Raw genomic sequence first — 11,006 nt, 5'->3', positions numbered from 1 at the left:
TTGAGCCATAAGAACGAAGCTATTGAAAAGTTTAAGATTTTTATTGCTGAAATTGAAAATCAATTTGGTAGGAAAATTAAGAGATTTCGTAGTGATAGAGGCACTGAATATGATTCTTCTCCTTTTACTGAAATTTATCAAACTAATGGCATTATACATGAAAGAACTGCACCATATAATCCTCAAATGAATGGGAAAGCTGAAAGAAAGAATCGTACTCTTACTGAATTGACTGTTGCTTGTTTGCTTAGCTCTGGTGCTGCTTCTCATTGGTGGGGTGAATGTTTGCTGACTGTTTGCCATGTTTTGAACCGCATTCCTAATAATAAAACCATGATATCTCCTTATGAACTTTGGAGAAATAGAAAACCTAATGTCTCTTATTTTAGAGTTTGGGGTTGCTTAGCTTTTGTTAGAAAACCTGATCCTAAAAGACATAAGTTAGAAAGTAGAGCTTATGAATGTGTTTTTATTGGTTATGCTCAAAACAGTAAAGCTTATAGGTTCTTGATATTAATAATAAGGTTATTATTGAATCTATTGATGTTGATTTCTTTGAAGAGATTTCCTTTTAAATCTAGAAATAGTGGGGGTAATAGTGGGGGTTCTTTAGGCAACGAGAGAACGTAGACTTCTTTGATACTTATTCTCCTGTTACTAGATTAACATCTATACGTGTTTTGATTGCTGCTGCCGCTGCTCATAATCTTGTTATTCACCAAATGGATGTTAAAACTGCCTTTTTGAATGGTGAACTAGAAGAGGAAATTTATATGGAACAACCTGAAGGTTTTGTAATTCCTGGACAAGAACGAAAGTATGTAAGCTAGAAAAATCCCTTTATGGTTTAAAACAAGCTCCTAAACAGTGGCATGAGAAATTTGATAATTTAATGATTTCACATAACTTCAGAATAAACGAGGGTGACAAATGCATCTATTATAAATTTGAGAATGATGTGTGTGTGATTGTTTGCTTGTATGTGGATGATTTGCTGATATTTGGTTCCAATTTATCTGTTGTCAATGAAACTAAAGGTATGCTTAGTTCGAATTTTGACATGAAAGATTTGGGTGAAGCTAGTGTAATCTTGGGAATCAAAATAACTAGAACTAGTAGTGGTATTTGTTTGGATCAATCTCACTACATTGAAAAAATTCTGAGAAAGTATGAATATTTTGATTGTAAGCCTGCTTGTACTCCGTTTGATCCTAATGTGAAATTGTTTAAGAACACTGGAGAAAGTGTTAGACAATCTGAATATGCTAGTATAATTGGAAGTCTGCGTTATGCAACTGATTGTACAAGACCAGACATTGCATATGCAGTGGGAGTTCTGTGCAGGTTTACCAGTAATCCTAATTTGGAACACTGGGATGCTATTGAGAGGGTTATGCGGTATCTGAAAAGAACCACAAACCTAGGATTACACTATAAGAGGCATCCCGCAGTCCTTGAAGGATTTAGCGATGCTAATTGGAATACTCTTTCAGATGATTCCAAGGCCACCAGTGGATATGTTTTTACTATTGCTGGGGGCGCTGTATCTTGGAGATCAAAGAAACAGACAATTATAGCCCAATCTACGATTGAGGCTGAATTGATGGCACTAGCAGCAGCTAGTGAAGAAGCAGGATGGCTGAAGAGTCTGTTATCAGACATTCCAGTATGGGAAAAACCGATACCAGCCACTTTGATCCACTGCGATAGTACCGCGGCTATCGGAGTAGTAGAGAACTGTTATAATAACAGTAAGAATCGACAGATACGTCGAAAGCACGACACAGTTAGAGAATTTCTCACAACTGGTGTTGTTAGAGTAGATCATGTAAGGTCTGAAGGAAATATAGCTGATACTTTGACGAAAGGATTAGCAAGAGAAAAGGTATGGAATATCTCTAAAAGTATGGGACTTTTGCCCGTGAGAAGTTGAGTCATTTGTAATGGATACCCAACCTAGAAATAGGTTCAAAGGGACTAGACGAAGTTACAAATAATATGATAGAGTCATGCATTCCCATAGCATGATATCCTGAAGTGGGAAACAGGTTGAGTGTTTAAACTCTTAATGATGTCTATAGCTCTTAAGTTAAGAGTGGGATATACAGGAGTATCCTTGATAGACTCACCTATACGAATGTGAAGGTGTGGCCGCCTTCTATGAGAACTTGGGCATTTCTCTAGATCGTTCGTTAAGAAAGGGATAAGCACATGGCCCTAATGTGCAAAATTAAGAACTTTACTCTAAGATATAATTGTGTGTGTTGTATAATCTATTATTAGTTAGAGTTCAAGACGAGAGTCACTCTAGTTACCTGATACTTAGAAAGTTCAACACTATGTAGAGGTTCAAGTCGAAAGGCACCTTTGCTTATGCACAACTGTATAGCACTTGCTCAATGTTTTAAAATATAAGTGGGGGATTGTTGGGGTATATATTTAAAAACATAGTTTTGTAATAATATGCCAAAGTTAGAGAGATAGTATGGTGGCATTGTTTTGAGCTCCCACACTATAGGCATGGGTTCAATTCCCACCCCACACAATTTCACTAGGGTATATACTATTTATACATATATATATTACATTAGTCCGGGAGCGGGGCCTTGGGGGTCTTGGGAGGTCTGCTGATCCAGAAACAATTTTTTTGCTGTTTTTAACTTAAATTTTCAAAACGTATTAAGATAATTATATCATGATTAATTACAGTTAATGTTGAAATTTTAATACGGCCGTTTTTTTGCTGTTACAAAGAAATTTAATTGGCATTTAATCGAAAATTAATTTTCCATTAATTCCATTGATTCTTTTTGATTATAAAAAAAAAAAAAACTGGTTTCTGGAAAAAAAGATATAGAACGTTATTTTTATTTCGTCAAGAGGTATATCATGACGTTCATTGATGATTGTTCTAATTATACTTATGTTTATTTGTTGAGCCATAAGAACGAAGCTATTGAAAAGTTTAAGATTTTTATTGCTGAAATTGAAAATCAATTTGGTAGGAAAATTAAGAGATTTCGTAGTGATAGAGGCACTGAATATGATTCTTCTCCTTTTACTGAAATTTATCAAACTAATGGCATTATACATGAAAGAACTGCACCATATAATCCTCAAATGAATGGGAAAGCTGAAAGAAAGAATCGTACTCTTACTGAATTGACTGTTGCTTGTTTGCTTAGCTCTGGTGCTGCTTCTCATTGGTGGGGTGAATGTTTGCTGACTGTTTGCCATGTTTTGAACCGCATTCCTAATAATAAAACCATGATATCTCCTTATGAACTTTGGAGAAATAGAAAACCTAATGTCTCTTATTTTAGAGTTTGGGGTTGCTTAGCTTTTGTTAGAAAACCTGATCCTAAAAGACATAAGTTAGAAAGTAGAGCTTATGAATGTGTTTTTATTGGTTATGCTCAAAACAGTAAAGCTTATAGGTTCTTTGATATTAATAATAAGGTTATTATTGAATCTATTGATGTTGATTTCTTTGAATAGAGATTTCCTTTTAAATCTAGAAATAGTGGGGGTAATAGTGGGGTTCTTTAGGCAACGAGAGAACGTAGACTTCTTTGATACTTATTCTCCTGTTACTAGATTAACATCTATACGTGTTTTGATTGCTGCTGCCGCTGCTCATAATCTTGTTATTCACCAAATGGATGTTAAAACTGCCTTTTTGAATGGTGAACTAGAAGAGGAAATTTATATGGAACAACCTGAAGGTTTTGTAATTCCTGGACAAGAACAGAAAGTATGTAAGCTAGAAAAATCCCTTTATGGTTTAAAACAAGCTCCTAAACAGTGGCATGAGAAATTTGATAATTTAATGATTTCACATAACTTCAGAATAAACGAGGGTGACAAATGCATCTATTATAAATTTGAGAATGATGTGTGTGTGATTGTTTGTTGCTTGTATGTGGATGATTTGCTGATATTTGGTTCCAATTTATCTGTTGTCAATGAAACTAAAGGTATGCTTAGTTCGAATTTTGACATGAAAGATTTGGGTGAAGCTAGTGTAATCTTGGGAATCAAAATAACTAGAACTAGTAGTGGTATTTGTTTGGATCAATCTCACTACATTGAAAAAATTCTGAGAAAGTATGAATATTTTGATTGTAAGCCTGCTTGTACTCCGTTTGATCCTAATGTGAAATTGTTTAAGAACACTGGAGAAAGTGTTAGACAATCTGAATATGCTAGTATAATTGGAAGTCTGCGTTATGCAACTGATTGTACAAGACCAGACATTGCATATGCAGTGGGAGTTCTGTGCAGGTTTACCAGTAATCCTAATTTGGAACACTGGGATGCTATTGAGAGGGTTATGCGGTATCTGAAAAGAACCACAAACCTAGGATTACACTATAAGAGGCATCCCGCAGTCCTTGAAGGATTTAGCGATGCTAATTGGAATACTCTTTCAGATGATTCCAAGGCCACCAGTGGATATGTTTTTACTATTGCTGGGGGCGCTGTATCTTGGAGATCAAAGAAACAGACAATTATAGCCCAATCTACGATTGAGGCTGAATTGATGGCACTAGCAGCTAGTGAAGAAGCAGGATGGCTGAAGAGTCTGTTATCAGACATTCCAGTATGGGAAAAACCGATACCAGCCACTTTGATCCACTGCGATAGTACCGCGGCTATCGGAGTAGTAGAGAACTGTTATAATAACAGTAAGAATCGACAGATACGTCGAAAGCACGACACAGTTAGAGAATTTCTCACAACTGGTGTTGTTAGAGTAGATCATGTAAGGTCTGAAGGAAATATAGCTGATACTTTGACGAAAGGATTAGCAAGAGAAAAGGTATGGAATATCTCTAAAAGTATGGGACTTTTGCCCGTGAGAAGTTGAGTCATTTGTAATGGATACCCAACCTAGAAATAGGTTCAAAGGGACTAGACGAAGTTACAAATAATATGATAGAGTCATGCATTCCCATAGCATGATATCCTGAAGTGGGAAACAGGTTGAGTGTTTAAACTCTTAATGATGTCTATAGCTCTTAAGTTAAGAGTGGGATATACAGGAGTATCCTTGATAGACTCACCTATACGAATGTGAAGGTGTGGCCGCCTTCTATGAGAACTTGGGCATTTCTCTAGATCGTTCGTTAAGAAAGGGATAAGCACATGGCCCTAATGTGCAAAATTAAGAACTTTACTCTAAGATATAATTGTGTGTGTTGTATAATCTATTATTAGTTAGAGTTCAAGACGAGAGTCACTCTAGTTACCTGATACTTAGAAAGTTCAACACTATGTAGAGGTTCAAGTCGAAAGGCACCTTTGCTTATGCACAACTGTATAGCACTTGCTCAATGTTTTAAAATATAAGTGGGGGATTGTTGGGGTATATATTTAAAAACATAGTTTTGTAATAATATGCCAAAGTTAGAGAGATAGTATGGTGGCATTGTTTTGAGCTCCCACACTATAGGCATGGGTTCAATTCCCACCCCACACAATTTCACTAGGGTATATACTATTTATACTATATATTATATTACATTAGTCCGGGAGCGGGGCCTTGGGGGTCTTGGGAGGTCTGCTGATCCAGAAACAATTTTTTTGCTGTTTTTAACTTAAATTTTCAAAACGTATTAAGATAATTATATCATGATTAATTACAGTTAATGTTGAAATTTTAATACGGCCGTTTTTTTGCTGTTACAAAGAAATTTAATTGGCATTTAATCGAAAATTAATTTTCCATTAATTCCATTGATTCTTTTTGATTATAAAAAAAAAAAAAACTGGTTTCTGGAAAAAAAGATATAGAACGTTATTTTTATTTCGTCAAGAGGTATATCATGACGTTCATTGATGATTGTTCTAATTATACTTATGTTTATTTGTTGAGCCATAAGAACGAAGCTATTGAAAAGTTTAAGATTTTTATTGCTGAAATTGAAAATCAATTTGGTAGGAAAATTAAGAGATTTCGTAGTGATAGAGGCACTGAATATGATTCTTCTCCTTTTACTGAAATTTATCAAACTAATGGCATTATACATGAAAGAACTGCACCATATAATCCTCAAATGAATGGGAAAGCTGAAAGAAAGAATCGTACTCTTACTGAATTGACTGTTGCTTGTTTGCTTAGATCTGGTGCTGCTTCTCATTGGTGGGGTGAATGTTTGCTGACTGTTTGCCATGTTTTGAACCGCATTCCTAATAATAAAACCATGATATCTCCTTATGAACTTTGGAGAAATAGAAAACCTAATGTCTCTTATTTTAGAGTTTGGGGTTGCTTAGCTTTTGTTAGAAAACCTGATCCTAAAAGACATAAGTTAGAAAGTAGAGCTTATGAATGTGTTTTTATTGGTTATGCTCAAAACAGTAAAGCTTATAGGTTCTTTGATATTAATAATAAGGTTATTATTGAATCTATTGATGTTGATTTCTTTGAATAGAGATTTCCTTTTAAATCTAGAAATAGTGGGGTAATAGTGGGGGTTCTTTAGGCAACGAGAGAACGTAGACTTCTTTGATACTTATTCTCCTGTTACTAGATTAACATCTATACGTGTTTTGATTGCTGCTGCCGCTGCTCATAATCTTGTTATTCACCAAATGGATGTTAAAACTGCCTTTTTGAATGGTGAACTAGAAGAGGAAATTTATATGGAACAACCTGAAGGTTTTGTAATTCCTGGACAAGAACAGAAAGTATGTAAGCTAGAAAAATCCCTTTATGGTTTAAAACAAGCTCCTAAACAGTGGCATGAGAAATTTGATAATTTAATGATTTCACATAACTTCAGAATAAACGAGGGTGACAAATGCATCTATTATAAATTTGAGAATGATGTGGTGTGATTGTTTGCTTGTATGTGGATGATTTGCTGATATTTGGTTCCAATTTATCTGTTGTCAATGAAACTAAAGGTATGCTTAGTTCGAATTTTGACATGAAAGATTTGGGTGAAGCTAGTGTAATCTTGGGAATCAAAATAACTAGAACTAGTAGTGGTATTTGTTTGGATCAATCTCACTACATTGAAAAAATTCTGAGAAAGTATGAATATTTTGATTGTAAGCCTGCTTGTACTCCGTTTGATCCTAATGTGAAATTGTTTAAGAACACTGGAGAAAGTGTTAGACAATCTGAATATGCTAGTATAATTGGAAGTCTGCGTTATGCAACTGATTGTACAAGACCAGACATTGCATATGCAGTGGGAGTTCTGTGCAGGTTTACCAGTAATCCTAATTTGGAACACTGGGATGCTATTGAGAGGGTTATGCGGTATCTGAAAAGAACCACAAACCTAGGATTACACTATAAGAGGCATCCCGCAGTCCTTGAAGGATTTAGCGATGCTAATTGGAATACTCTCTTCAGATGATTCCAAGGCCACCAGTGGATATGTTTTTACTATTGCTGGGGGCGCTGTATCTTGGAGATCAAAGAAACAGACAATTATAGCCCAATCTACGATGGAGGCTGAATTGATGGCACTAGCAGCAGCTAGTGAAGAAGCAGGATGGCTGAAGAGTCTGTTATCAGACATTCCAGTATGGGAAAAACCGATACCAGCCACTTTGATCCACTGCGATAGTACCGCGGCTATCGGAGTAGTAGAGAACTGTTATAATAACAGTAAGAATCGACAGATACGTCGAAAGCACGACACAGTTAGAGAATTTCTCACAACTGGTGTTGTTAGAGTAGATCATGTAAGGTCTGAAGGAAATAGCTGATACTTTGACGAAAGGATTAGCAAGAGAAAAGGTATGGAATATCTCTAAAAGTATGGGACTTTTGCCCGTGAGAAGTTGAGTCATTTGTAATGGATACCCAACCTAGAAATAGGTTCAAAGGGACTAGACGAAGTTACAAATAATATGATAGAGTCATGCATTCCCATAGCATGATATCCTGAAGTGGGAAACAGGTTGAGTGTTTAAACTCTTAATGATGTCTATAGCTCTTAAGTTAAGAGTGGGATATACAGGAGTATCCTTGATAGACTCACCTATACGAATGTGAAGGTGTGGCCGCCTTCTATGAGAACTTGGGCATTTCTCTAGATCGTTCGTTAAGAAAGGGATAAGCACATGGCCCTAATGTGCAAAATTAAGAACTTTACTCTAAATATATTGTGTGTGTTGTATAATCTATTATTAGTTAGAGTTCAAGACGAGAGTCACTCTAGTTACCTGATACTTAGAAAGTTCAACACTATGTAGAGGTTCAAGTCGAAAGGCACCTTGCTTATGCACAACTGTATAGCACTTGCTCAATGTTTTAAAATATAAGTGGGGGATTGTTGGGGTATATATTTAAAAACATAGTTTTGTAATAATATGCCAAAGTTAGAGAGATAGTATGGTGGCATTGTTTTGAGCTCCCACACTATAGGCATGGGTTCAATTCCCACCCCACACAATTTCACTAGGGTATATACTATTTATACTATATATTATATTACATTAGTCCGGGAGCGGGGCCTTGGGGGTCTTGGGAGGTCTGCTGATCCAGAAACAATTTTTTGCTGTTTTTAACTTAAATTTTCAAAACGTATTAAGATAATTATATCATGATTAATTACAGTTAATGTTGAAATTTTAATACGGCCGTTTTTTTGCTGTTACAAAGAAATTTAATTGGCATTTAATCGAAAATTAATTTTCCATTAATTCCATTGATTCTTTTGATTATAAAAAAAAAAAAAACTGGTTTCTGGAAAAAAGATATAGAACGTTATTTTATTTCGTCAAGAGGTATATCATGACGTTCATTGATGATTGTTCTAATTATACTTATGTTTATTTGTTGAGCCATAAGAACGAAGCTATTGAAAAGTTTAAGATTTTTATTGCTGAAATTGAAAATCAATTTGGTAGGAAAATTAAGAGATTTCGTAGTGATAGAGGCACTGAATATGATTCTTCTCCTTTTACTGAAATTTATCAAACTAATGGCATTATACATGAAAGAACTGCACCATATAATCCTCAAATGAATGGGAAAGCTGAAAGAAAGAATCGTACTCTTACTGAATTGACTGTTGCTTGTTTGCTTAGCTCTGGTGCTGCTTCTCATTGGTGGGGTGAATGTTTGCTGACTGTTTGCCATGTTTTGAACCGCATTCCTAATATAAAACCATGATATCTCCTTATGAACTTTGGGAAATAGAAAACCTAATGTCTCTTATTTAGAGTTTGGGGTGCTTAGCTTTGTTAGAAAACCTGATCCTAAAAGACATAAGTTAGAAAGTAGAGCTTATGAATGTGTTTTTATTGGTTATGCTCAAAACAGTAAAGCTTATAGGTTCTTTGATATTAATAATAAGGTTATTATTGAATCTATTGATGTTGATTTCTTTGAAGAGAGATTTCCTTTTAAATCTAGAAAATAGTGGGGGTTCTTTAGGCAACGAGAGAACGTAGACTTCTTTGATACTTATTCTCCTGTTACTAGATTAACATCTATACGTGTTTTGATTGCTGCTGCCGCTGCTCATAATCTTGTTATTCACCAAATGGATGTTAAAACTGCCTTTTTGAATGGTGAACTAGAAGAGGAAATTTATATGGAACAACCTGAAGGTTTTGTAATTCCTGGACAAGAACAGAAAGTATGTAAGCTAGAAAAATCCCTTTATGGTTTAAAACAAGCTCCTAAACAGTGGCATGAGAAATTTGATAATTTAATGATTTCACATAACTTCAGAATAAACGAGGGTGACAAATGCATCTATTATAAATTTGAGAATGATGTGTGTGTGATTGTTTGCTTGTATGTGGATGATTTGCTGATATTTGGTTCCAATTTATCTGTTGTCAATGAAACTAAAGGTATGCTTAGTTCGAATTTTGACATGAAAGATTTGGGTGAAGCTAGTGTAATCTTGGGAATCAAAATAACTAGAACTAGTAGTGGTATTTGTTTGGATCAATCTCACTACATTGAAAAAATTCTGAGAAAGTATGAATATTTTGATTGTAAGCCTGCTTGTACTCCGTTTGATCCTAATGTGAAATTGTTTAAGAACACTGGAGAAAGTGTTAGACAATCTGAATATGCTAGTATAATTGGAAGTCTGCGTTATGCAACTGATTGTACAAGACCAGACATTGCATATGCAGTGGGAGTTCTGTGCAGGTTTACCAGTAATCCTAATTTGGAACACTGGGATGCTATTGAGAGGGTTATGCGGTATCTGAAAAGAACCACAAACCTAGGATTACACTATAAGAGGCATCCCGCAGTCCTTGAAGGATTTAGCGATGCTAATTGGAATATCTTTCAGATGATTCCAAGGCCACCAGTGGATATGTTTTTACTATTGCTGGGGGCGCTGTATCTTGGAGATCAAAGAAACAGACAATTATAGCCCAATCTGATGGAGGCTGAATTGATGGCACTAGCAGCAGCTAGTGAAGAAGCAGGATGGCTGAAGAGTCTGTTATCAGACATTCCAGTATGGGAAAAACCGATACCAGCCACTTTGATCCACTGCGATAGTACCGCGGCTATCGGAGTAGTAGAGAACTGTTATAATAACAGTAAGAATCGACAGATACGTCGAAAGCACGACACAGTTAGAGAATTTCTCACAACTGGTGTTGTTAGAGTAGATCATGTAAGGTCTGAAGGAAATATAGCTGATACTTTGACGAAAGGATTAGCAAGAGAAAAGGTATGGAATATCTCTAAAAGTATGGGACTTTTGCCCGTGAGAAGTTGAGTCATTTGTAATGGATACCCAACCTAGAAATAGGTTCAAAGGGACTAGACGAAGTTACAAATAATATGATAGAGTCATGCATTCCCATAGCATGATATCCTGAAGTGGGAAACAGGTTGAGTGTTTAAACTCTTAATGATGTCTATAGCTCTTAAGTTAAGAGTGGGATATACAGGAGTATCCTTGATAGACTCACCTATACGAATGTGAAGGTGTGGCCGCCTTCTATGAGAACTTGGGCATTTCTCTAGATCGTTCGTTAAGAAAGGGATAAGCACATGGCCC

This window comes from Papaver somniferum, chromosome 4 (genome assembly GCF_003573695.1).
Source record: "Papaver somniferum cultivar HN1 chromosome 4, ASM357369v1, whole genome shotgun sequence".
Lineage (NCBI taxonomy): Eukaryota > Viridiplantae > Streptophyta > Magnoliopsida > Ranunculales > Papaveraceae > Papaver > Papaver somniferum.
The sequence above is the reverse complement of the archived record's forward strand: the minus strand, read 5'-3'. Positions refer to the sequence as shown.